Here is a 26,321-nt window from a genome sequence, read left to right on the forward strand (position 1 = left end):
TCTCAGGACTGGCTGTCAGGATTCCTGGGTTCCCTCTGACTGCCTATGCATCTATGGGCAGTACTTAAACTTTTCTAGCTCAACACTGAGGAGCTGGAGGGCTGGGGGTAAGTGGCATTCGCCTATAATCCCAGCACTAGGGAGGCAGAGGCAGGTGGATCTCTGTGATTTCGAGGCCAGCCTAGTCTACCAAGCAAACTCCAAGGCTACTAAACAGAGAAACCCTGTCTTGAAAAGAACAAAACAAACAAGCAAACAAACAAAAGGCTGAAGAGAGGTGGACTAGAATACTCTGAGGTCTGCTTCATCTAAGCTAAGTGTGAAGCCTGAGCAGACCAGGAGTCAGCACTCTCAGGAAGGAGGCAGAGATACAGATGTGCCTGGGGCAGCACACAGTACAGGAGTCAGCACTCTCAGGAAGGAGGCAGAGATACAGATGTGCCTGGGGCAGCACACAGTACAGGAGTCAGCACTCTCAGGAAGGAGGCAGAGATACAGATGTGCCTGGGGCAACACACAGTACAGGAGTCAGCACTCTCAGGAAGGAGGCAGAGACACAGACGCGTCTGGGGCAGCACATTGTACAGGGCCAAGTTCTCCATCCTACACTCTCCTGCAGGGCACTACAAGACTGACACCCCTCAGCTAGAGCCTATGAGCCTAATGAGGTTGGACTCTGACAACCCAGACCATGAAGAGAGGGAGACAGCTGCTGGTGCCTTCCCAACACCCTGGACTCCAAACCCTCCTGAAATGGATTTCATCAACATGAAATTGACTGAAATGAAAAAAACTTCAGGCATACTGGCAGCAAAACAAGGCATGGCAGATGAGTGGCCCAAAGACCACTGAGAAGATGCAGCAGCTGGGGTCAGAACATGCGAAGTGGGCTGGCCAGAGCATCCTGCACAGACATACACCCTCAGCCAATGGCAGCCCAGTGCACACCTACCATTCCAAACATTGAGGCAAAAGGTCCCAGAAATAAGGTAAATAAACTCTTTCTTCTCGCTAAGACCAGCTAAAAGCTCTGGCTCTGCAGATAAGACAAACACAAGGCAACTGAAACTTGAGCTCACAACCATGGGACCTAGGGAACAGTGCCGCAGTGACATGTTTTAGGCTTCATCCTGCCTCCAGCAGCTACCCTGCAACCAAAGAGGCCACGGATCTAGAAACTCCAACAAGAGCTTGTTTTCAGCCCAAAAGACGAGCTAGAGCTAGCCAGCAAAAGCAGCACTCTATACCCCACCACAACCAAACAACTCAGTAAACACTGGCCCTGGCCCCATTCCACATTCAAGGGTTGAAGGGGAACCAGAACTCTCTCACAAGTATCCAGCCATAATGCACATGCAGCTCTCCACTAAAGTCTACAAAAGGCCCGTCAGCCCTCTTAGCCTTGAGTGGCCTTGATACACTGCAGCAGAGGTACTATAGACCCTAGACCCCACTGTCCAATCCAATATTAACTGAGTCAGTATGGGCCTAGATTTCAAGAATTCACCCCAGAGTCAATGGAGGTAGTGTAGAGCCTAGAGTCCACCACCCAGTCCAGTGGGAGCCTGGGCTCTACCACCCAGCCCAGTGGGAGCATGGACTCCATCACTTATTGAATTGGAAACCTGGATTCCACCACCCAGCCCGTTGGGAACCTAGACTCCATCACTAAGCCCGCTGGGAGACTGGACTCCACCACCCAGCCCAGTGTCAAAAGAAAAGAACAGGAAAGTTGGTGATACTGACCACAGCGTAGAGTAGCAGGACACTTTCATAGCCAAGAAAAGGCAATGAACAGAGCGCAGGGACCCAGGAGCCACAGCAAAAGAGCTAACACTGTGTCATCAAAGCTCAGGGATGAGAAAAAGATGCTGAAACTGGATAAATGTGCTAAGAAATGACAACTGAACACTTCTAAGATCTTAGAAAAATAAAGAAGCTGAGCAAATCCCAAACAAGATAATCAAATAAACTTATTCCAAGAAATATAAACAAACTTTTGAGAGCTAAAAACAAAGAAATACACGAGAAGAGCAAGGGGGAAAAACTACTTCCTATCAGAAAAATCATTCAGGAAACAGCACATTTCTCACCAGACAATGGAGGCCAGAAGGAAGTGACCCAATCCATCTAATTTCAAGCAAACTGCTGAGCTCTAGGGGGATGGGGGGAGGAGCACAGCTCACAGAGGCACAGCCAAGGTGCAGTCCAAGCTATACGCCCATCTATGAGAGTTGGGGCAGACACCCAGATTCTGAATTCCTAACTGCATGGCCCACACCTCCACTCACGAGCTACAGCCTCACTGTTCCAGCATCTTCCTCTTAGTAATAATGCCAATTGAAATCCATTAAGAACCCAAATCGCTTAGATGAACTAATGACTGTAAAATGCTTAAGCATTTATCAATAACCACAAGATACTACATTGCTGGATTATTAAATTACTCCATATGAAGATTATACTTTAAACATCTCTTACTTCTGCACCTTGATTAGCATAACTCACCCTCTCTGCTCTCCAACTGTCTTTCATTTGGATGTATTAATTGCAAGAGAGTTAAACAGCCAAAGCCAAGTCCCTATTGAATTGTCTGTCTTAGGAGAAGAGAGGGCAAGACGTCCTTACATCTTTGTTTTCCTGCTTTTCACTTGTCTTTAAGTTATTAAATTCATAGGCGCTAGCAGCTTCCAAATAGGACTGGAAATATTTTAACAACATAAAGCCAGGCTGCTGTCACATCCAACATAATGAATAAAGTCTCATGTTGTGCAGCTTTTTGCAATATAACACCCCCTGGCACCTGCCTCCCTGGTGCAGCAGGCAGTGCATCAGTCCCATAAAATACTACCTTCTGTTTTCTTTTATGTGTGTGCTTTGCCTATATGCATATATATGTGCATACTACCTGCATACAGTACCCTTGTAGGTCAGGAAAGGGCATCAGAACCCATGGACTGGAGTTACAGATGTTTTTGAACCACCATGCGGGTCCTGAGGATGAAATATGAGCCCTCTGGAAGAGCAGCAAGTTCTCAATACCACTGGCCTATTTCTCCAGTCCCCACACTTCCTTTATTCCACTTACTATGGATGAGTAAGTGGAGAGTTTTAGGATGTTTCCCTTCATTCCATTTACTCTGAAGGACCTTTAACCACCCTTGTATATATTCCAGGAGCACCGTCATCATCACTGTCACCATCATCAAGGTCATCAATGGCACTAGCATCACAAACATCATCACCATCACCATGACCACTATCATCATCATAACTACCATTACCATCAACACCGTGGTCATGTAGCATCACCATTGCTGTTAGCAGCACTGTCTTCATATCACTTTACCACTTCTTTAAAAAGATCTATTTATTTATTATTTATACAGTTATTCTGCCTGCATGTGTGCCTGCATGCCAGAGGAGGGCACTATATCTCATTATAGATGGTTATGAGCCAACACGTGGTTGCTGGGAATTAAACTCAAGACCTTTGGAAGAACATCCAGTACTCTTAACCTCTGAGCCATCTCTCCGGCCCCCACTTCACCACTTTCATTACCACCACTGTCACCATTATTATCTCTACCATTATCACTGTCATACTTATTAAAACTTGCTGGAATTAAATTTTTAAAAGGATGAAGTAGACTGGAGGAAGCTGAAATTCATTAAGCTCCACCAACAGCCAGTACCACACAAGGCTCACACTAAGAATACTTAGTTTTCAAAGCAATCTTCCTCTTTAGTTCTCCACCAGAGGACAACATTTTTTAAAGAAGCACTAACAATTTTCATGTCACTAAAAGGACAAAAACACAGGTAAGTAGACTAAGATATCCCAGCTTCTTATCACACCCATTGAAAAACGCCTCTTAGTGCTGAGAACTGCTTGAATCAATGACTTTCCATACTGCTCTCAGGATTCAGTGAGGGCAGCGCAGGCCCAGCACACACTGAGTACTGGGCAGGCTGGCTATAAGTTCAGGAAAGGCTGCCTGCTGCTCCTTCCTCCCCCTCCCCCACACCCGTACAACCTCACTTCCCACTCCCACCCCACCCACTGTGCTGCAAGCTACTCCTGCAAGACAAGAAGAGACGTGCAAATAAAACAGCAGCACGTGTTATCACACTTCTGCCACACTATCTGGCCAAGATGCTGCCAGCGCAAAAGGTACCCCTACAATTGTTTAAGACATTACTACCTCATCAGAAAAATCATAATATATGAAGATTATTGGGGTTTTTGTTTGTTCTTTTTTGTTTGTTTTGTTTTTTTAAAGATTTATTTATTATGTATACAAATCTTGTTATAGATGGTTGTGAGCCAACATGTGGTTGCTGGGAATTGAACTCATGACCTTTGGAAGAGCAGTCAGTGCTCTTAACCTCTGAGCCACCTCTCCAGGCCCATTTGTTTGTTTTTTAAGACTTATTTATTATGTATACAATGTTGTGTCTACATGTACACCTGCATGCCACAAGAGGGCACAGAACTCATTATAGATGGTTGTGAGCTACCATGTGGTTGCTGGCAATTGAACTCAGGACCTCTGGAAAAACAGCCAGTGCTCTTAACCTCTGAGCCATCTCTCCAGCCAGTGAATAGTATTCTAACAAGTTGCATTTCTACCATGTACAACCTGGACATGGCCTTTCATAATACAAAATAAAATCTACTGTGTGAAATGAGCTATCTTCCTTAAACATGGCACCACTGTGCCATGTACAACCTGGCCAGCTGTACAGAGGGGTGCAACTAAGCCAGACACAAGGACATTATCTTCTGTCACAGGCAAGCAAATGTAACTATTCTAAGAAGATGGCCTAGAGACTGTGGAGTTCTCAGGTGATATGCTCAGCTCCAAGGAGACACAGAAAATGAGTTCTATCCACACAAACATCTACATAAGGGCAACAGTGTCTGGAGAAGGTGAGAGCACCCATGGACACGGAACTGGCCTATCAGGGGAAGGGGATCCATAGGGCCCAGGAGGTTCAGATACAACTCAGCAGGATCTCAAAAGGCAGCAGCAGCAGCCAAGAGACAGAACCAAGACCCTAACCCTTGCAGCTGGCAAGGCACCTCTATGCAGGCAGCCAGCCCCTCACAGACCACCATGGATAAATGGCCAGCCAGGAAGGGCAAGGAATGGGGTTGTCCAGGAGGCTGGAGTCAGCAGGCAACACAGGAAACCTGCCACCGTCTGCACCCTAGGCCTAGGCAGCGGGGTCCCAAATGCTGGATCTGGACTAGGGAACCCCTGAAAAGAGCTAAATGAGACTGGCCAGCCACAAAAGACAATGCAGTGCAAGGGCTGCTCATTTGCAGATTCTCATCAAAGCTTTCACACCTTGGTGAAAACTGGGAGATAGCTGCTACCTTACAGGGATGCAAGGAACCAGAAGCAGAAATGTAGCTTTCTGAGAGGGTGAGAGAAGTGGGTAGTCAGATTCTGCCCTTCCACACAGCTCCTGACAGCCAGCTCCAGGGACAGGCCCTAGAGAGGGAGCTAATTAATGGGGTATTTTGTACATTACAGTCGTACTTGACTTTTCATGGTTCTAAAAAAAAAAAAAGATTAAATGGAAAAAAATCACTTGAGTGCTGAGGAAACAGCTCAGTGTTGCCTATGTCAGTGTTGCCTATGGGTGGCCTGAGTTCGGGTCCCTAGCACCCATGTAAAAAGCCAGGTGGTACTGCACTCCTGTACCTGGGGGGTAGAGACAGATGGATCCCAGGGGTTCAGCAATCAGCCAGTCTACTCAAAATAGCAAGCTCCAAATTCAGTAACAGATCCTGTCTCAAAATATGAAGTAGAAAAGCAATCAAAAGTGCATCCTAATGGTAGCCTCTAATCTCCATTTGCACTCGCACAGGCAAGTGCACAAGAACAAACATATGTAAACACAGACACACATACATACCTACCTACACACATACACAAACACATACACATGCACACACATATAGAAACATTCATACATACATATATAGAAACTAACACACACATATATACACACTCATAAACATTCATGCTCACACACACACACACACACACACACACAAACACACACACACACATATACAGCACTTGAGGTACTGTCAAAAAGAATTAGATAATGACACAAAACAATAGGGTGTGTGTCTTGGGGGAGAGAGACAACAATCCCCAGACAGAGGAAGACAACGAGCCCAAGGCAGCTCTGGACACAGAGGCAAACCAAGCCTCAGAGATAGACTATGAAAGTTTCCCTGGTCGAAGTGAGCTAAGTGGAAATATGTAAGGACCTTTCCCTGCCTTCCTTTCAGCAGGACAGGCTACCCTGACAACAGAACTCAAAAGAAAAAAGCAGGAAACTGGTTTAACCAGTTGCAAAGTCAAATCAGATGAGGAGTAAATGAGAAAATGCACTTTTGACACAGAAAGCACAGGTATTGCAACTAGAGCCTTTGTGGGCGTGGTAGATGTAGACTGCCTAGCTTCAAGTGCTGTAATGTGTAGGCCAAGTAAGGTGAGGAGAGAGTCCAGGTAAGCGAAGACCCAAGGGAGTGCAGGACACAGGTGGGTAGAAGGCATGGGGAAGAAGAAGACCTGTGAGAGTTCAGTGTTTTCCAAGTGTCTACCTGCCTTCCACAAGAAAATTACATCAGTATTCTGAGCCCAACATAGCATCTCAACTTTCCCTGCCAGCTCAGCTGCAGAACTACGCTACCCCAGCACTGATGAACAGCCACACATTTCTTCACATCTGGAACTACACTTGAGCATCACTACTGTCCTTGGAAGTAACCAAACTGGTGGAGCTGTTACCACCACCACCATTATCATCACTACTGTCATCACAACCACCCTTGTCGTCGTCGTCGTCGTCATCATCATCATCATCATCATCACCATCATCCCTTCACCTTCATCATCACTATCACTCTCAGGACCATCAAATTAGCACCAACAGCAGCATCACCTACATCACCATCATCACCATCCCCACTTACAGAAGAGACTCCTGCAGCTAATAGCTATTACTGACCTGCCAAGGAGCTTCCATCCAGATAAATAATAGCAACGCCAAAGCTTCACCAAGACCTTCCAAGTTGGCTGCCACATCAGCCGACCTGTGGGGTCAGCATGTTGTTTGATGGAACACCCATAGTGGTTGCTGCGAGCGAGGAATGTGAGTCTTGGTGCCCATGACCCAAGCAGCATCATAAGCAAAGGAATAACTACAACTTAGAAGAGGCAGTAGATTAGAAAAGGAACTTTGTTCCTTCTGTGTCACTATTTGCTACAGAGATTCAAGCAGCAATAATCTGGAAAACAAGAAATAACTTGATGTGAATTCACCCAGACCATATATATTTATCAATCTCGCCCACCACCCAGCTTGGGGACACACCCCAAACCAGGCAACAGTGAACCACCATTTCAGGTAGACAACTTTTAGTAAATATACGTGCTAGCACCACCCTCTGCTGGCCATCCATGGAAGTACAACAAAATAAAATCACTTTTGCTAGACACCAGTCTGCCTATAGCCCTACTTAATTAGCCTTTTCATTTACCTCACCAAATAGAAGCATTTGTGTCCACTTGACAATGAGAAGACTAAGCCATGTTAGGGATTACTGGGTCAAACAGCAGGAACTCAATCCAAAGTCACCATTTGGCTGTTCTTCCACAGCCTGAACGGACTTGTCCTGGCAGCCCAGGTGCGCCTGGTCAGCCCTGGCAGGTGAGTCAGGCCAGACTCAATTCTAACAGACTGTCCTCATAACCACCCACGGCCTGACCTCATCTTCCCTCACACACACACACCTCCACACCCCGCTTTGGTTTTTCAAGGCAGGGTTTTTCTGTGCAGCCTTAGCTGTCCTGGACTCACTTTGTAGATCAGGCTGGCCTCCACCTCACAGAGATCTGCCTGCCTCTGCCTCCCAAGTGCAGGGATTACAGGCATGCATCACGATGCCTGGCTGCCTGGCCTATTCTTAATCTGCCTGAAAGTTACTCTCAAACCTGGTGCTAGCCGTGGCTACAGCTCACAATTCTGCACAGCAGCAGTGATGCCAAGCAGGAAGCTCGGCACTGGTGTCGTGGACACTGATGTGAGGGGCAGTAGTGGTCTGAGTAAGAATGGCTGCCATAGGCTCGCAAACGTGAATGCTTACTCAGCAGGGAGTGGCACTGTTTGAAAGGCTTAGAAGGAGTAAAAGATGTGGCCTAGTTGAAGTGTGTCACCTGGGCAGGGCTTTGAGGTTTCAAAAGCCCAGGCCAGGCCAGGTGCTCTCTCCTCCCCTGCTCCTCCGTCCTCCTCCTCCTCCTCCTTCTTCTTCATCTTCCTTCTATCTCTCTCTCTCTGTCTCTCTCTCTCTCTCTCTCTCTCTCTCTCTCTCTCTCTCTCTCTCTCTCTCTCTCTCTCTCCTATTGCTCCAGAGCCTGCCCATATGCCACCAAAATGATAACAGACTAAACTTCTGAAACTGTAAGCAGGCCCCAACTAAATGCTTCTTTCCTAACAGTTGCCTTGGACATGATGTCTCCTCATAGCACTAGAACAGTGACTAAGACAGACAGTGGCTGAGCCATGCACTGTGTAAAATAAGCAGACTTTCCCGATGTGGCTGGAGCCTGGGGGTAGGGGGAATGGGCTTCACGACCTGCTACAGGTCACTCAGTAGGTCATGTGAATGCTAATGACATCCATTCAGCCGCTCACCTGTGTGATATGCACTCTACCAACCTGTTATGTTTTAGTCTAAGAAAATTTACACAGCTCATACTAAAAGAACTGATGGAAGAATAAATATTCTGATTCTAAACAGCAGATCTGACCCTAGCTTTGATCCAAATAGCCGTGTGACACAGGGCATGAGTATCTGGCCTTTGCGAACTTGTTTCTCCTCTGTGCAGACCTGTAGAGGACAGCAGGATGCTAAGAACACAGTACACCCACCTCAGTGCTGTAGCCAAGAGACACTACAGCAGAAAGGGGATCGCACAGACAGGAGCCAGAGCCTCTCACTTCTCCAACGGCAGATAAAACATACGACTCTAAATCACTTCAGGTCTCATTCTCTCATCTGAATGATGAATAGCTCAAGCTGTTGGTTGGAAATGTTTGGAAGTGGAAGCTAGTCTTAAGCTAGCCATCTTCAAAGCCCGTGAAAACCAAGCCAAAGCAAGGGCAGGGGACAGCCAGGTCGCCAGCCTCCCTTGCCCACAGATAACCTGCAAGGTACCTTGCCACCTCTGTCCTCATTTGATGTTTCAACAAACACACACCTTTAATGTGTGGAATTACCAGGCATACAGAAAACGCTGATGTGCATGCCAACCTCTACAGCTCACAAGGTTAACATGTTTATTAAATGCTAGAGAGAAATCCCAGAGGTGTTTCTCTGCTGAATTCAAATTAATGAAATAAAATGAGGAATGTGCAATATCAGCTATAATTATGACTGGGCCAACAGTTACTTATAATTTTATGCATACACATAAATGCATACACATTTCTTCCATGTTATAATTAGTATGAAAATTATAAAGTTATTTTTAAGCACTCTCAACATGAGAGTCCTGTGGAATGACATATATTCACACTGAACGGGTTAATCATATTGGGTAGGGGGAGGCCTTTTCCATGAGAAACCACCACAACTACCAACAAAGACAGGAACAGCCCCTGAGCACAGCAGATCTGTGGGAACAAGGGACCCTGAGGCCCCAACACAGAAACCAAGAGCACAATCCATCAGAAAATGGTTAAGGCCGTCACCCATAACTCACCTGATAGCCCTGAAGTGTCCCAGTCTCTGCCACTATTCCCATGCTCAAAGCAAAATCAGCCGAATCTCCGTGTTGCCTGTTCTTGTGAAGCAAAGACTAATGCCCACAGACAGCAGCACAGTGCTCCCAAGTGCCCAGCTTGGGTTTTCTGCCTTTGCTCATCGTCCTTTGGCAACAGTGTCCTATCAGACACCACAGACCACACATCATCAGCCAGCAGCATGTCTGAAGACACCGTCCCTCTCTGAATGTGCAGGCTTAGCTTGGATGCAAGGATAACTACAGATGCCCCCAATGACCCTGCAAGGCTGGCTGGCGGGGACGGTACAGAGGAAGCTGTCATATAGGGGGTGGGGCACTGCAGCTGAGTAGAGCACACTGAGTTTGAGATCCTGAAGTCTAGCTGGCTAGCTAACACTACTGATTGGGTCCCCACACACATCGTCAGTCCTTTAAGACGCACGTGTGTAAAGCATAAATGTATATGTACATGCATACCTATGCACACATACGAACAAGCAAAAATGCATGCATAGACTCATGGGCAAACACACATGTAATACATATATGTACGTACACACACACTTAGTTAGGGAAGCAAAGGGCTTAGGCAATTCAGAAACTGCTAGAACTAAATAGCATCAGGTGGTACCAAGGAGAAATGGAGACTATGACTCTCAAGGAACTGGGGAAAAGGGAAGAGGTTAGGAAATGAAGGGAAGAAAGAAAAGATGGGGGGTCCTAGGACAGCATGTCAGGAACCAGGACGCACGTGAGGGAAGGAAAGCAGCTCCAGCTCTGGAAGGCATTCCCAGCCTCTCCATATGGACCCACGTTCTGCTCACATAATCTACCCCCTGCACCCTCAGCCCAGCAGGACAAGGAAGAGGTGCCACAGAAGCCTGACAAAGCACGGAGGAAGGGTAGGACACTGAAGGAGGGGCAGCCAGGCCACGCAGACCCTGTTGTTTCTTCATTTGGCTTAATGTTCAAGATGGAAGATGTTTGCTCCCAGGTGGCACAGGTACTGTGGCTGCCACACAGCAGTGCCCTTGTCCCTCCCTGTACACGCAGTCTGTAGACAGGATGCTTCTTAGGAGAGGAATCCAAGCAAGCCAAGCCAAGCCCTGAGAAATTCTGGCTGACTCAACCCATCTCTACACAGTCAACATTTGCCATCAACACACCTGGACTTGGCATGCATTGTGGGTAAGCTGAGTGGGAGTTGCTGTGCAGCTTGCAAGTTAGACCATCACTGAGTAAACTCCCAGTACGCGGCCACCTGGCAGGCGGGGTGCACTCCACAGATGCTTCATTCCTCTAGTGTGTGGGGCACTGGCTCTGAAGATGGTCCTACCTGGCAGAGGTGCACGCCACAGACAGGGAGGAACCACACCCACTCCAGCTCAGGCACAAGCAACTGAACCAGGAGGTAGACATGGAGGGGATTGTAATTTTCTAGAAGCCACATTAGAATAAAATGAATCACACACGATGGTTTCCAATAACATACTTTACTGAACTTAGCATACCCACAGCGTCCACTCCCAAAACGTCATAAGAAACACCATCCTTTCTGTACCAGCTCCTAAAACTCAAGAATCTTCTCCGCTTACAGCACATCCTGGTTTTCAGAATACCAGGAATGTCTGTTGCTGCACATCGGAGAGTCACAGCAGACTTGTTCCCCTCCCTGAGCCCCAGGAGGCTAGGACAGAGCCTCTACCAGCCAGAAACCTTTGGAACTTGGTACACCTAGAAAATGAAGAAAAACAGTGGGTGGAAATATAGGCTACGAAATTAGCACAGCACTGGTCACATTCTGCAGGGAAGGGCAGGTGACAGAGGGACATATTCATTTATTACTGTCACAGGTTTAAGTGCCAGCTGTGTGCTCAGGGCTCCAGAGGTCACAATCAAAAGAGATAAGAGCCAGGGCAGAAGCTCAAGGCAGATGTGGGAAACATACAAATTCGCATTCAATTGCCAATGTCTGCTTTATTTATTAGAAAAGCCTGAGACTGCTCTTACTTATTAAGTGTCCAGTGTTTTAAAACTAATCACAGAACTACCCTTTAATAGTCAGATATGGCTAAGGTGTTTTGCAATGACAGAGGAGAACTTTAAATTTAAGAAAAACCAGCAAGTAGAGAAAGAAGTTTCCAAGCCACCACTGAGCCATTCTCAGCTCACCAAAATAACCCAGCTCCTTTTCCTAAAGACAAAATATGAAATAAGTCTTAGATCTACTCTCTAAATAACTGCCCTCTGTGGCTAACTTAGATTCAGAGGCCTCATAATTCTCTCTTTAACGAATGCCCAATATGTGTCGCCTTCTCTGCCAGGCACAATTAGAAATGAGAAAGACGCAGACCTCCCTCTGGGAACACAAATGAGCCACTCCAGTTGTCATGCCTGTGTTGCTCTCTGAGGCCTGCCTTTGAGGACTCCTGCCACATGCGGGACAGAGAAACGCTCAACTCAGCTACAAGCTAGAGTCTTGCAGGGTCAGCCTTGGGTGGGGCGCGCGCGTGCCTAAGGGATCCCAGGAGTGCTGCCTCTGGAAGACTGGCAGCTCAGCCCTCTCACAGCTTTGGGATGTGAGGACACAGTGAGCAAATGAGAACTCTGGCAGGGGTAACCAACTCCAGCTCAGAGCTTTCCCCCCACAGAGAGGGAGAAATGGCAGCACCTGCTCTCTGTCTATCAAACTTCATGAATTTATGACCTGTTCTTGAAGTCTCAGACCCAGGCTTGTTCTCACAGAGAGGGTTTTGTAGTCACCCTCAATGTTTCCAGAATCCCCTCTCCCCTACTTACTCGCTTGGTAGTGTGACCGTAACTTATAATAGCAGGTTAAATAGTGTGTTTATTTGCCTAGCCTCTGTTTTCCCGAATACAGTGTAAGCTCTAAAAACATCAATAAGCAAGCAATTTAAAATGATAAGCATTACCAAAGAAGTGAGAGCAACGCCACACTTCCTTTGTGGTGAGGGCAGAACACTTCTAGTCTTCACCTGAGGCTCCCTGAGAACAGAAATCAAGGCACTTTTTGGTTTTTTGTTTGTTTGTTTGTGGTTTTGGGTGGTGGTGGTGGTTGTTGTTGTTGTTGTTTTTGTTGTTTGCCTGTCCTGGACTCGCTTTGCAGACCAGGCTGCTCTCAAACTCAGAGAGCCACCTGCCTCTGCCTCTCAAGTGCTGGGATTAAAGGCGTGTGCCACCACCTGCCCAGCTGGCTCCCAAGGCTCTCTTAACTCCCACTTCCTAGCAAAACAGGCTGTATCCTGAGCTGGGTAGGAAGCTGAGGCTCAGGCTAACACAGCCATTTCTAGTACCAACAGTGAGGAAAGTATTGACTGCCACCCCCACTCAACTCCTCCTTGTCTAAAATAGAAATATACACAGGGTCTAAATGATGGGTTTAAAGGATTCATACCAGATGGAGGCCAAGGGCTGGAAAGGACAGCAGAGCCCAGACAGCCCAGCCCATGCCTTTCAGGGCTTCTGTTGCTCTTCTAGAGAAACATGGTCCACCACCGCACTCTATGCAGGCAGGTCTCCATATTTATGATTCACAAAAAAAGAGGAAATAAGAAAAAGAAATTTATGCCCTCTCACCGAAATACAAAAAAATACTGCTCCCCAAATTCATATATTCAATATAAATAAGTAATCAAGTATAGGGACTATAAAGTGAAATCAAGAAGACACAAGGGAACTGTTTACATTAGTGTGTGTGTGTGTGTGTGTGTGACTGCACTGAACAGGAGGAGAGGCAAGATGGTCCCAAGAGACTTTGGAGGGTGGAATCTGCCCCACAGATTCAAGCTAGAGAGGAAAAGCCTCAAATTAAGTAAAAAAAAAAAAAAAAAAAAAAAAAAAGAGCTGGGTAGCAAACACCAGAACGTACTTAGCATACTCTAGGAAGGCGCGAGCAGCCAGGCAGGCTGTGGTGTAGCGAGGCTCTTTCTACCAGGAAAGGGACTGATGAATGTGTGGAGTGGGGCAGAGAAAACAAACCCTGTGGTGTTAAATTGGAACTGGGACGTTCTATATAAAATCAATGCCCTTGACGATAAAAACGTAGATGGGAGTATAGAGAGGCATTGTATGCGGGACATGTAAAGAGACACTTCTTTCCTAGCCGTGTTTCCAGAGAGTACTGAGACACAAAGGCCCTCCAGCAACATCACAGTCTTCAGCTTCCAATGCCATTGTTCGCTACAAGACCCCAGGTCTCCTGGAAGAAGGGACAGACAGAATAAACCCGGAACATCTTAGACCAGAAAGCAGTGAGGTGCTCAAGAAAGAGCATGCGTACCTATCAGAAGGACACAGGCTTTAGGAGCTTCAAAGAGCCCCAACAGGCAACATGAGCATCAGAATAAACATGAGAGAGGATGACAAACCACTGAGTCCATGAGTCTCCAGTAATATAAACGGAGCCACGGGAAGAAGACTTCCTTGCCCACAGAGGGTGACCTCCCTCAACTATGGTGATCCCTCAACAACACATGCTTACTTTATACAAACAGCATGTGTTGACCCTGACTTCACACAGTGTTTATACTGTTGTGTAGTTTGCACTATGGTGGGGGCAGACACAGTAAGAGTGGAAAGAAACCACTGAGCAAGCATCATAATGACAGAGTTTGGCAGCAACCATCAATGGCAGCCAACGAGGGCACAGAAAGGAGGATGAGGAGTGCTGTGCAGCCAGACAAGCAAAATCTCTAAGTGTTTGCCCTTGGGCGTAGATGACAAAGGGGAAATCAGTAGCCTCAAGACAGTGGACCTGGCCCCCTCGAGCACGTGGCATCAGTGCCAAGGGGGTGACTAGACATCACAGCCACTGCAAGCAATGCTGAGAACTCCACAGCACTCCTTCCAGCATCTCCTCCAGTGCACAGACCAGGACCTAGTCATGAGGACACATTGTGCAAAGGAAGGGAAGGGTAACCTGCAAAACAAGCAGCCACATGCCTCAAATGCCAATGCCATAAAACAGAGGCAAGGGTAACTGTTCCAGCTCAGGGAGCGAGGGAACCCAAGGCTGGAATCCTGCGCACACACACAGGATTTCCCGTTGTTATAAAGGACATTATAGGGACACTTGGTGGAATGTGAATAACTGCACTGATGTGACTCTCACTGTGACTACTCGATGTCTCATGGATGAAGGAGGACACTACTGTTTATAGGAGACTAAACACTGACAAGGGTTAGACAGTGGGAAAGAACATTGTGTCCACTGCTTTATCTCAAATGATGCTGAGACAGAGGCAGCAGAAGGACAAAGCAATGTAGTAAAATGTTGACACTGAACAGGCTTGGCGTAGAAGGCACAGCAGAGGGTTTGACACTCGGGTTCTCTGCAAGAGAACATTTATGCAAAAATAAACTGCTGGGGTAGAACCCATTCTGCAATGTTTCCTTCTGAGCACCTTACCCTTAAGGTGCAGGGCAGAACAGTCTCTCCCCCTGGCCTCTCCCTGACTTCTTCCCTCTCCTCTCTCCCTCCCTCTTTCCAGCCTTCCTCAGGCCACCAGGTTATCTTTCACAAGCTCCCACGCTAGAGCAATCCTCACAAACTTGAATTCTCACATCAAGTTGATAAAGAACAAAAGCGTCAGATATCTTCAAACAAGATAAAGTAAAAGTCTATTACTATAATTATTCCTGTCCTGAAGTTTGTATAAATGTTTCTACACTATATAGCTCATGTTTCAAATAGTTTGAAAATTCCTCTCAGGAAACTCTCTTTAGTATTAAAAACATGTAAGCACAAAGTTACCTAAGAAAAGTTAAGATTGTGCCACCCACAGTTGCCTATTGGAAACACCATAAACAGAGAGGCTACAAACTAACCCCTCTGGTACCTGGGTGGGAAGCCCAGGGAGACTGGACTTGACATAATGCAAGGCATCCTTCTAGAAGCTGCCCCAAGGCTAGCAGGTAAGAGAGGCATTCTCATCACTGGCAGTCCCTAAAGTGGGCCACAGGGGATGAGCACAGGGGATGAGGCACCTTGACCCTTACAATGTATCTATCTGCCCCCGGCATGTCTGTGGACACTGAGGACACCTGCTCCTTCCAGCAGGCATGGTCGCTGACATCTGAGAAATTCCTCTACTGGTTTTTCTAAGTGGCTGCTAAGACTCCCAGGTTTCTCCTTAGAAATAAAGGAAACGCCGGGCGAGGTGGCGCACGCCTTTAATTCCAGCACTTGGAAGACAGAGGCAGGAGGATCGCTGTGAGTTCGAGGCCAGCCTGGTCTACAAAGTGAGTCCAGGACAGCCAAGGCTACACAGAGAAACCCTGTCTCGAAAAACCAAAAAAAAAAAAAAAAAAAAAAAAAAAGGAAACACTCTCCCAGCAGTCTCTGTTCCTGCAGACTGTGGGGGTGACAAGTGGCAAGGTTGTCCCTAGTGTTGGCAAGAAAGCCCTCCTGCAGGAGGAGGAAGATTAATGCAGATGCCTTAGCGGCATCTAAGAAGCCAATAAGGACTTCCTCCACCACCACCACCACCAGAGATCAGTAGAAAGCCAACAGGTATGAAGGGAAACTTTCCTAAAATGCACTTATAAATGCAATGGAGGTGCGGGGAGAGGGAGAAGGCCCAAGCCTGTATGCCAAGATAACAGAGAACAGAACAGAAAGGGGCCAGGTCCACCCTTCCACCATGCACCAGGAGGGCACTCCCTCTCCACCTACACATGCTGGAGCTGCTCCTGAACTGCTCCTGAAACCCGAAGGCTTCACTCTGTAATCTGAATAGATCATAGGATCTGGTTTGGGGTCAAACAAAGAATACGCAAATCCTGCTTTGGTCACTGGTACTGGTACTAGCATGTGACCCAAGCTCTCTGCCCTTCAGGCTATAAAGCAAAGACAATATCCTATTATTAGAATTGCAGTTACAGTGGGGAAAGCAATGGCTGCAGAGTTTACACACACACACACAGAGAGAGAGGGGGGAGAGAGAGAGAGAGAGAGAGAGAGAGAGAGAGAGAGAGAGAGAGAGAGAGAGAGAGAGAGAGAGAGAATTTTAAAACATAAAAAAAAAAAAGAAACCATAGTAATAATGACTTCTTTGTTGTTGAAGAACATGCGTGCTGGAACATGCTGGATAGGGTGTGGAGGCCCGAACAGGAGCAGCACCAGGGAAAGCTGGTACCCAACTACCCAACTATGAGAGCTAAGAAGCCTACAGGCTGCACTGGACCCTCATGGCTTAAGGCAATAGAGCAAACAGCAGTGGATCCTGGGAGTGGCATTTCAGGACAGACAAACACCACAGGCTATCCGAGGAAAGTGTCAAGCACAAGAATGGTCAAGGCTACTGAAAAATCCTTCCATAGCCAGTCCTCGTGGCGCAGCCTTTAATCCCAGCACTCGGGAGGCAGAGGCAGGTGGATCTTTGTGAGTTGGAGGCCAACCTGGTCTACAAAGGGAGTCAGGGGTGGGGCTGAGGAGGGATCCTTCTATGAGCATCAACCACGAGATACTAATGGGCATTTCACTTGACTGCATAGTTCAGAGAGCAGAGTTCTCAGACAAAGGTGTACTTGGTTCGAAATTTACAGCAGTACGAAGTGGGGCACAAAAGAGTTCCAAGAACTGTCACACAGAGGGGCTGGATCACAAAGCTAGGCTTCCTGGCCTGCACAGCTACGGCTAGCTCCCAAGGTGCACAATCCCTCAATATTCCACCTAGCAAGAAGCAAAACCAGTAAGGCAGACAAAAGCAGCCTGAGTAGATGGGGTGCAAAGACTGTAAACAGAACATGGATGGATGTCTAGAGCTAAGGCCATCTGGACAGGCTGCCAAGGGCTGGCAATTGGAGGCAAGGCAGGGACAGGGTGAGGACACCTACCCCCCAGGACTCAGAGGTGGTACCAAGACAACACACGAAGGCCAAGTGTTCCACTCTTAGCTGTCACTGTTCTACCCCAGAGAAGCACTGGCCGAGCAGCGTGGCTTGCACAGGCCACTGGATGCCCTTCCCAATAGGTCCTTCTGAAATCGTTTTTCAACTCAAACATCACCTAGAGTGGCAGTTCTCAACCTGTGCATTGTAAGCCCTTTAGGGGTCGAATGATGCTTTCACAGGCATCACCTACGACCATTAGGAAGCACAGATACTTATACTACAGTTCACAACAGTAGCAAAATTACAGTTATGATATAGCGATGAAAATGGTTGGGAGATCACCAAAACATGAGGGACTGTATTAAAGGTCCCAGCATTAGGAGGGTCGAGAACCACTGCCCTAGAGGCTTTCCTGAGCTCTTCTCGAGGCCAGTAGGTAGTGATCGTCTGCCTTCTGTGCCCCCCCACCCCACCCTATGCACTCCTACCACACCTGTGGGCCACTGCACTATTCACTGAACTACCCAGTCCCCTCTCTCTGCCAGTTCCTGCCAGAGTCTGATATCTTAAACTCATTCATGATATTCTGGACCCCAAGGGCTTGGGTAGACCCATCTCTACAGCTCTGCCATCTTCAGCAAGCAAATCTTAGCAAAGCAACTACGGGAAAAGACACGCAGCATAAACCTTAGCATTTCAAACACTTTTAAGTGTCCAGCTCAGGACATTGGGTACACTGACCCTGGTGTATAGCGATCACCACCAGACCCCTCCAGAAATGTCTCATCGTCCCACACAGAACCTCTGTTCTCATCAGACACCAGTTCCTTGTGCTTCCTCTTCCCAATCCTAACAACTACCACTAGCCATCCACCAATCAGAAATCAGAAGTCCTCAGGGGGAAAAAAGCTTATCTGTACTAAACATACATGGATTTTTTGTTATTAGTCCCTAAATAAACATCAAATAGTTGATCCACTTGGCTTCAATGTGACTGTAATAAAACAGTGACCAAAGCAACTTGGGGGAGGAAAGGGTTTATTTGGCTTACAGGTTAAAGGCTATCCATCATCAGGGGCAGCTGAGGCAGGAACCTGTAGCCAGAACTGAAGCAAAGACCATGGAAGAATGCTGCTTACTGGCTTGCTTTCACACCTTACTCATCTGTTGTTCTTATACAAGCCAGGATCACCTGTCCATCTTGAACTGCCCACAGTGGGCTGGGCTCTCTCTCTCCCATGTCACAGACATGCCCAGAGGCCATGTCATGACGGCGACTCCTCAGTTAAGCCTCCCTCTTCCTAAGTGAGTGTGTGTCAAATGTACAGAGACAAACAGGTACACTAGTTAATAGCATGGACATCTTACTAGGTGTTCTGTGCAATCTACATATAATACAAAGCTCCCAAAAGAATGTGTGTACAGTACCTGCAAATATTACACCATTTTCTATCCAGGACTTGATCACCCACAGATTTTGATATCACTCGGGTCTGGAAACCAATCTTGTTCATGGATAACAAAGCACTATCTTCATAACTTCTGCCCATTTAGAAAATGTTTTTCTCTCTTCTCTATGCCCTGACCACATACACACAGACCCACAAACACACACAGCTCCAGGGAGAATCATCCCCATTGAGTTCTATGGAGGAAAATCTCTGAGTTGCCCAGAAGTTCAGGCCTTGGTCCACTTACAGCAGTCACTACACACTGGTATGACAGCCTGGCAGGCTGGGCAGACTTCAGGCAAGGACTCTCCATCCCTCCCCACTCAGGTCTCTCCAGGCCACCAGGCCTAAAGAACTGAAGCTCAGCCTAGTCCACCATGGCCCAGGCCCAGATTCTAGAACTTGACAAGGTTTTAGGAGGAAATCTAGGATGATTCTTTTAAGGAAGGCGGGGACGTGACACAGATCTCCCCTTGCTCACCACCCTGTCTGGAAACCCTCCTTGGAGAAGGAGTGACTCTAGCCCCAGATTCTGCCTCAAACGCAGAACAGGGACAATAAACCCACTGAGCTAAGCTTCTGTGAAAAGATGTGACACGTGGCTGAGCAGATCTGCAGAATGGTGGTTATTACCGGGTCCCATTTTACCTGCCACAATCGTATGATTTAATAAAGGGCCAGGCCACTATACCATGCACTAGGATTTATAATTTCAAACCACTTTCACTATGCACCAAATTTCCAAGGAGACTATCAAAATCCACAAGATGGGGAAAGGAAAGGAAGGGACGCAGAAGATGGATGGAAGAAAAGAGGAAAGTTGACTAGGGACCAGACTGAGTGGCTCATTCTTCCCCATGGAGCCTTTATGCCACGTAGCCCAGTGCTTTGCTGGGACCATTTTCACATGAGATTACGAAAGGGCTTTAATAAGAAATGTCCCATCAGCTCATGCATTTGAATTGCTGGTCCCCAGCTGGTGGCACTGCTCAGAGACCAGCTGACAGTTATAAGGCCAAAGCTGGGGCTATGGTTCAAAATGGAAGCCCCCCAATTCAGGCAAGCTCTGCCTGCTTCTTGATCCACTGAGATGTAACAGGTAACGCCACAAGCTCCTCTAACCATGAACAGAAAGAAGCCCAGCTGCCATGCCTCCCTGCCAGAAATGATGAACTAAAATAAATCCTTCCCTGAGTTGCCCTTGTCAGTTAAGTCACAGCAACAAACAACAAGGTCACTAAAATTGTCGATGATGCTCCAGAGACTGCCACAGTCCCAGAGCTCAGGAGGACTTCCCCCACCCCCAGTTCCCCTCCCATGGCTTCTCCCCTGCTCACTGCATTACTTGAGCCTGGCTCACCACAAGGCTTACCCCAGGTCAGGACTGAGTCCTAGAACCTCTAAATGTTCTTAACCAAAGAGCCACAGCATCCAAGTCACTGAACATGACATTCTGGCCCAGAGTGCAGATTTATTCACAGTAATCAAAAACTGGACACACGTTGGTGTAAGTCTTACTCGGCCCACATCCCAAACACATTCTATGCTGGCATCTTAAAGTGACAGCCTGTGTAGTGCCTCCTCATCTAACCTGCCCCTCACTCATGACCAGCAATGCTGAACACATGCCTGTATCTACTGCCTTGAGATAGAAGTCTCTTCCAATCTTTTGCCTGTCCTAACCACTTGGATAGGTTTTTGGGGGGGTGGGGGGTGGGGTGGTTGTTTGTTTGTTTGTTAAAGATTATTTGGTGTTTTTTGATTATTTGTTATGTATAAAGTATTCTGCCTGCATGTGTGCCTGAATGTCAGAAGAGGGCAGCAGATCTCATAGATGGGTTGTGAGCCACCATGTGGTTGGTGGGAATTTAACTCTGGACCTTTGGAAGAATAGTCAGTGCTCTTAACCTCTGAGCCATCTATCTCTCCAGTGCTGATGGTTTGTTTTTTATTGTTGGGTTATAAATAGCTAATACTGATTGTCACCTCACAGTTTCCAAACTGGGTAGAGGTGGAAGATCTGCCCTAAGTGTGGTGGCTCCATCCCATGGGCTGGGGTCTCAGACTGAATAAAAAGGAGAAAGCAAGGCAAGCAGCTGCTCCCTCTAACTGTGAACAGTGTGAGTGGCTACCTCAGGCTCCCCGCTCAGCCAGAGCTAGCAAGGAATTTAGAAGTGTCTTTAAAAGCTAAAGACATAGCAACTCCATTATCACCAGGCACGTATATTTACCCAGGAGAAATGGAAATATATACCCACAAAAGGCTTGTGCAGCTCTGCTCACAGTTTAAAAAAAAAAATGAAAACATGCACCTGGGTGCACACTTTAATCCCAGCACTCAGAGCTCAGAGAACAGAGGCAGAGGGATACCTGTGAGTTCAAAACTAGACTGGTCTACATAGCAAGTTCCAGGCCAGCAAAACCTATATAGTGAGACCCTTCTCAAAAAGCAACAACAAGGGCTGTGCTGGTGGCAGTGGAGGCTAAAAGTAAGTCAGGAGATATCCAGAGACCTGAGACCTGCTGACCACCACACCATGTGGTGAGGGTGGAGAAAGACACCGAGAGACCTCTTGTAGACACACAGAGCCCCACCTGCCAACCATGCCATGTGCAACGTAGGAGGGAGATGTTGATAGACCCACCTGCCTCCATGCCACAAGGGCTGGCATGGGACACCTTAGAAACCTGTTTGCCATCATCCTGTGCAGCACAAATAGAGGAGGCCATCCAGAGGCCCACCAGCCACATGGCCAGCCTGCAGCAGGAGCCACTACAGTGTACAGTATGTGGCAGACAGATGGGAGAGAAAGAGAAGCAGAGCAGTTTGGGCCTTGTGAAGGGAGATGGGACTGGAAACAGACATGAGGGAGAAGAGGAAGAACCAGTTTTGAATAGATAGTCCCAGCACCTGAGGCCATGGTGAGGTCCCTGAACCATGCTGCTGCTAAGGGCCAGGACTGAGTCCATGGCTATGCAGCAGCAGAGATCAGTGTCTGTGTCCGTGGCTCATACCACTATAGAGTACACAGGGATATGCCTAGTCTGGCCAGCCGCCTGGAACCACATGGATGTCTAGGGGCTGCTGCTGGCAGCATCTGAAAGAGTGAGCCCTACACCTTGCCTGGGCAGCACAGTGGAGCTGGCCCTGATGACAGAGGCCTAGGTGAGCCGGCCTCAGGGGGAGAGAGCATTAGAGTGCTGGCCCCACAACTTCTCAGTACTGAGGTGGTCTGGGTAGAGAGGCTGGCTACCGGGTCTCGAGAAAAGGAGAGCTGTCCCTGGCCCTTGCCAGCAGTAACGATTGGGAGAGAGGGTCCTGCACCGCACCTGCACCTGAGCAGGACAATATAGCTGGTGATCAAAGGGTACAGGTGAGCTGTCCAATGGGAGGTTGAGAGCAAAAGAGTTTGCCCTGTCACTGGTCTACTGCGAGTTGGAGTGGACACTGAAAACCCTCTCTTGAAAAACAAACAAACAAAAAAACTCTCCCCAACCCTCTCTACCTGCAGAAGTCAGGAGAGCTCGCCCTAAGGTAGTGAGAGAGACGAGCAAGCCCTGCCCCTCACTAGTGAGAGAGCAACCCCTGAACCTCGCCTGGACAACACAGTAGAGCTGGCCCTGATGGCCAAGGCATGAGTCAGCTGGCCCCAAGGGTGCGAGAGCTGGAGAGCTGTCCCAGCCCCTTGCCAGCTGCAGCACTTGGGAGAGTGGGCCTTGCCCCTTGCACCTTGACTGGGCAGCACAGTGGAGCTGGCTCTAAAGGCGTAGGTATAGGAGAGCCGACCCTGCCTCCTGCTGATGGTGGCACTGGCTGGCCTAGCAGGAGCAGTACTGGAGAACTTGCCCTGGTGGTGAGGATAAGAGCAAACCAGTGGGAGGACTAGCTCTGCTACTACCCAGGCCCAGATCCAGGGATTTGAGTTAGCCCACCCCAAAATCTACTTCATCTGTGAACTATCGGGGTGTGTGCAAGGGCCAATCCTGCTGATCCAAAGCTGCAGGAGCCCCACAACACAGGGCAATAACAGGATAACTGGGAGAAGTCCAGTATTGATGGTACCACAGAAGCCTCCCACTAGACCAATGACTCATTGCAATGAATATTTGCAAGTGAAGATGTGTGGACTGAGGGGGTATATTATGGGATACACTGTGACACACACTTCCACAACAATACGTATTCTTTGCCTTGTTTTGTTTATTTTTTGTTTGTTTGCATGCTTTTTATTTTGGAGGAGGCTGCAAGGGCATATACATGGGGACAGGCAGATGAGTGGGTCTGGGGCGCATGATGTGAAACTTGCAAGGAATCAATTAAAAGTTAAAACACAAAACTGGAAACATGAAAACAGCCCAGGTATTTATTACAAAAGAAATATATAAACAAACTACCACTAAACACTGGGTGTGGTGGTACACGCCTTTAATCCCAGCACTCAGGAGGCAGAGGCAGGCGGATCGCTGGATGGCTGTGGTGAGTTCAAGGCCAACCTGGTCTACAAAGTGAGTCCAGGACAGCTAAGGCTACTCAGAGAAATCCTGTCTCCAAAAAACAAAACAACAACAACAAAAAACAACCACTAAGCAATAAAAGAATTAAGAAAGTCTTTTATTAAGAATTAATTAATAATTAAGAAATTAATAAAGAAATATGAAAACTACCATTAAGCAATAAAAAAAAAAACAAACAAAACAGTGGATTTCTGAAACCTCATGCTGAGAGAAAAAAAAAAAAGCTAGACACAAAAGAATTATGTGGCATCCTACAGAAGGCAAGCAAAAATTATGAAGTCAGCAAGGCTAGGGATTGTTTAGGCTGAGGGATAAAGGCTGGTTGTGTAGGACCAAGAAAGAATTCTCTAGAGTAATTTTTTTTTAATCCTATATATCATTAGGGCTGTGGCTTACCTGAGTGCTGGCTATACAAAAGATCCACCTGCTTCCGTGTATTAAATCACAACTACAAAAATGCCTGCTGGCAGACCCAGAGAGCTCTTCCCAAAAGGCAAGTCAGCAGGCATTGTTCTCCTGGCTCTCAGGGTTTGCATGCCAAACTCCCAACAGCTTCCCACTCCTCAGTCTCAAGGTCACAGCCCCAGTGCTGCTCGCTCGCTGCCCCAGTCTCAATGCACAGAACACATTCATGGGTCTGTGTGAATGAAAACTTCTGAAAAGAAGCTACACCTACCTATGACTGACTGGCTGATTAGAATTTCAGCATTGCGTAAAGAGCAAAATGTTGCAAGTCCAGAAACTAATTACCTTATCTTGGGATAAGTTTTGGCCCTCCCCTCCAGAATAGGCATTTCTGAGTCCCCTACACACACACACACACACACACACACACACACACACACACACACACACACGTCAGAATATCTTGTGACAAAAGATAAAAAGCTTTTAGGATCTATTGACTTAACAGGCAACTAGCTTTTACAAATCCTAAGGCTCAGGATGTCATCAGACAGCATCTTGAGCCTACAGGAAGCTCCGCCTGTCTTGATAGTCCTGCCTCTCTGATGTACCCACGATTGTACTTTATACTTGACTTGATTTATGACTTTCTCTGTTCTGTAAAACTACAAAAACTTCGTGAAACTGCTTCCACATTGGAACGTGGAATTTGGAGAGACCTAAATCTGCGCTTCCAGGCCTGGGTCACTCAAAATGACTCTAAAATAAATGATCTCTTATTCCCTTAAAGATGAGAGCTGTGGTTTCTGTGTCACACCTGTCTTGCCACAACAGCATCTACTCTCTCTTAAGACACAACTCCACTACCTCATACTTCAAGAAGCCTTCCCAGAATCCCTCCATGGACCCCCACTGACATCATCAATATTTAGAGCTCACATCAGGGCTCCGAATACCTTCTCCTAAAGGAACTGATTTTTTTCCACTGCTATGTCTGTGTGGCAGTCTCAAGAAGGAAAGGACTATTCCATAGTTTGGCAAGTATCTACTCAGATAGGGACCCCACTGCTAAAGAATAAGAACAGACCTAAAGGCATGAGAAATGGTGGCAGCTCATAAAGATCCAATGGCAGCTTAGAAAAATCGTATCTTCTTAATAACAGCTAAGTGGTCTCTAATTGCCTAAAATAGCTAATGCACTATATCAAAATATCTAACTTTAAGTGAGGAAAAATCCACATAAGATTAGATTTTCATTATGTCTAATTGTAATTACTATACTAACAAATCATTGATTCTAAATTTTTGATTACAAAAAATATCGCCTTCAGTTGAAGAGAAAATAATAAGATAACTTCTCGGAGCTACCATGTTTTAAATATATTCTTAAGCATTTATATTTTGGGATATGAAGCTAGATGAAGATTCAAATCACTGGTTTATAGTGTACATATAAAGAACATTTTATATCAATATGTCTGTCTTTAAAAGATGAAAATAAAACATACACACACACACAAACACACACACACACACACACACACACACACACACACACACACAGATCTAGCCAATGGACAGATCATTTTCCATGGTTGAGGGGGAGTGGGGACTGCCTCTGACATGAACTCTGGTGTCTGCAATTTGATCGCTTCACCTGCTGGCTCACAGAGGAAGGGGATGCAGGGTATCCAGATGAGACCTGACAGCCTGCAGTCAGAGGTCTAGGGAAGGGAAATAGGGCAAAAGAGGGAGGGAGGGTGGGAAGGGGAAGATATGAGTAAGGGGATAACAATCCGGATGTAATATGAATAAATTATAATAAAAAATGGGGGGAAAGATCCAGTGGCAGCAATGGGGCTATATGGCCACCAAGAATCTAGCCAGCTAGAGACCTCAAGACATGTAATTTGCCAGGCGTGGTAGCGCATGCCTTTAATCCCAGCACTAGGGAGGCAGATGCAGGTGGATCACTGTGAGTTCGAGGCCAGCCTGGTCTACAAAATGAGTACAGGATAGCTAAGGCTACACAGAGAAACCCTGTCTCACAAAACAAACAAACGGGAGGGGGGGGGGGGCTGGTGTCTTAGTGGTACCAGATACCATAAGCTGCCTATGCTTCTTGGCTCCAGGCTTTTCACCTCACAGTGGGTCAATGTTACCTGCCTCTCCAGAGGGCCTGTAGCTCTGTCACCAATCCTCTGAAGCAAGGTCCCTACATACCCTCCTTGCTTCTGTCTAGACAGGTTGGAACACAGAGGTACGAGATTCCAGAGCTCTCAGT

At 47.1% G+C, this 26,321-nt stretch overlaps 1 protein-coding gene across 4 annotated transcripts in view; it reads right to left on the reverse strand.

Annotated features, from left to right (window-relative positions):
- ZFAT (zinc finger and AT-hook domain containing) overlaps positions 1-26,321 on the reverse strand; it is a 178,338-nt gene that overhangs the window by 148,662 nt on the left and 3,355 nt on the right. The gene's annotated exons all lie outside the window — the stretch shown is intronic.

This window comes from Acomys minous, assembly GCF_964271855.1.
Source record: "Acomys minous genome assembly, chromosome: 12".
NCBI lineage: Eukaryota > Metazoa > Chordata > Mammalia > Rodentia > Muridae > Acomys > Acomys minous.